The sequence below is a fragment of the Montipora foliosa genome, chromosome 1 (genome assembly GCF_036669935.1).
Source record: "Montipora foliosa isolate CH-2021 chromosome 1, ASM3666993v2, whole genome shotgun sequence".
Classification (NCBI taxonomy): domain Eukaryota; kingdom Metazoa; phylum Cnidaria; class Anthozoa; order Scleractinia; family Acroporidae; genus Montipora; species Montipora foliosa.
Window position 1 is genome coordinate 51,185,571 of NC_090869.1, and position 2,500 is coordinate 51,188,070.

The 2,500-nt window shown below is 38.7% G+C and overlaps 1 protein-coding gene across 4 annotated transcripts in view; it reads left to right on the forward strand.

Annotated features, from left to right (window-relative positions):
• Positions 1 to 2,500, forward strand: part of LOC137978817 (adenosine receptor A3-like) — a 40,999-nt gene that overhangs the window by 12,065 nt on the left and 26,434 nt on the right. For 2 of the 4 annotated variants that reach the window (XM_068825931.1, XM_068825913.1), the window contains exon 1: positions 2,132 to 2,162. The exons of the other annotated variants lie outside the window; for them this stretch is intronic. The gene's annotated coding sequence lies outside the window, so the exon portion shown is untranslated. Of the gene's footprint in view, positions 1 to 2,131; positions 2,163 to 2,500 lie in introns of those variants that run through there. 4 annotated transcript variants of the gene reach the window in all.

The window sequence follows — 2,500 nt, forward strand, 5'->3', positions numbered from 1 at the left end:
ACGCCAACAATTTGTTTCACTCGGAGTAATTCTCTCTTGTAGGGCTGGTCGCCCACCAAAACGAATTTCTTACTGAAATCGAGGAATTAAAAAAAATGCTTAAGAAAGTTCCACATGGTTGCAAGGAAACAAGACGGGTCATTTTACAACAAACTAACGCTCACCTCAATTAGAGCCACCATTTCATGTGGATTCTTTACCAACTGCACCTTCAATTTCCATTTCAAATGAACCCCAGAAACTTGGATCGAACGGTGCAAATGTTTTAACAAGCACACTTTCGATTTAGATTGCTGATTTTCAACGGTGCTAAATGACCATTTTGCTGTTTAATGACAAGGATTTTAACGAAGGTTACTTAGATTTGCCATGTTTGAAGCTACTGTAAACACTTTCGCGCATGCTTTGTGCCGCTTGCACGTTTTCCACGCATGAATTGAGCTGCCAATTCAATCGACTTTGGATGGTTTTTTCTGCAATTGTTGTTGAGATCACTTCTCGGTGAAAAGTGGCAAAATATCTACCTCGCCGCTTTGCGGCTCGGTAAATATTCTACCACTATTCACCTCAATTTCAAAGAATAATTGTTAAATATTAACGGAATTGTACACTGAAATGAATAGCGTATAAACGCCTTTGGTTTCAGTTTGAATCGTTCGGTTTCTACATCCCGCCTAGATTTGGCAGGAAACTTAAGCGATTAGAATGACACATCATGGGCGTGAAAGCGTAATATTTTACAGTTAACGTTGAACCAGCTTATGACTTGAGCCCTCAGCCATTTGAATTTCGCTATTTAATTGCAGAATCACACTGGGGTGAAAACAACACTCGATTCAGAACTGCGGAATCGGTACAAAGTCACAAACGACTTAACGGGAATAATGTTTGAACTTTTTCACTTTCTATTCTGCAACAGGAATATATCAAATAGACGTCAAAACCCTTTGTTCTTGATAATTGGCAAATACTTCCTAAAATGCAATTTTACGCATACCCTTTAACTGCAGAATCCCCGGCCTCTTATGGATGCCGAGTATTCCGCCCTAAAGATAGACATTTATTTAAATGAAATAGATTTTAATTATTTGAAAAGTGCTTTGAGAAACCTGTGTCATTGCATGACTGCGAGACAAATTGCACCATGAATCATACGGGAAAAACGACATTAATTTCTGCTGAATTTACTTCCAAGATTACCAAAAGATCAATTAAAGAGAGAGTTGTTACTAATTATTTTTTTCAAGTTCCTATCAAGTGTGCTAGCTATATTCTTTGATGACCACACACACCAGCTAAAATGATGATTTGGAGGACACAGAACTTTCCGTGTAAATTTATCGCTTTGATAAGCCAGGGAAAATGAACAGGCCTTTCCTCACTCCTGGAGTGGTGTTCCTGCTTCCGTTAATTTGCAAGCTAAAATTGAACTACCTTAATTTAACAGCATGGAACGTTCAATTTCCTTTCAAGTGTGCTATGTTCTTTGACCACACACACCAGCTAAAATGATGATTTGGGGGACACAGAATATTTTTTTTATAAATTTATCGCTTTGATATGCCATAACCATAAACCATAACCTCTAAATACCTTAATTTAACAGCATGGAGCGTTCGGAAAGAAAAAAAAAGCCTAAGAACGCGAGATGGGATAGGCGACATGTATCAATGCAGTGGAAAAAAGTCCACACGCCCTCATACGATTAACAATAAATTAAACACTTTTCCATGCACGCAGGATGCAAGTTCCCTCTCCCAAATAAGACTCTACAATCATGGCATCTCGAGCGCGTATTCAAGCTCGATGGACCCGACTCGAGCTCGGTTGCCCATATGCAAAAACTGATCCAGCGGTACTGATAATCGATAATCGAATGGGATCTTGACATGATTCGAGCTCGGTTGCTCAGTAATAAAAACTGATCCGAAAATACTCGCTACTTGGTAGTAATTTTGTTCGAGGTGATTACCAAAATTAATGTAAATAATCGCATCTGGCTCAGCCAATAAGCATTTCAAGAAATAAAAGGTCCCTAGAGGAAGCCAAAAATATAGCAAATATCACATTTCGTTTGCAAGGACACTGACGCACGTTGATTGCCAATTCAGTTAGCTGCTCTACCTGTTTCAGTAACTCCCTATGGATCGTAGATCTTCAAGGTAACTATTTAAGAATTGCAATCACATCATAATTTCTCGCCTAGCTCATCTACCTCGTCACTTATTTTAGCGAGCAATGACTGACGATTAATCCAGTGAAATGCTAACTTCCACTGGACTTTTTTTGTACATAGAACCTAGAAAAACTACTTTTTTTTTCGTCGATAATTTCAACCTCCCAGCTTTCACTGTTGCTACCTGCTGAATATGCTGAAACGCGATTTTTTTAAAAGTCACAAGTCGACCCATCGTGAAGGCTGTTCACAGAGCGCTGCACTGTTGCATAGTTTACTCGACGAAAAGTTTAATGGCCTTAATTTAAAATGAAGAGAAAAAAA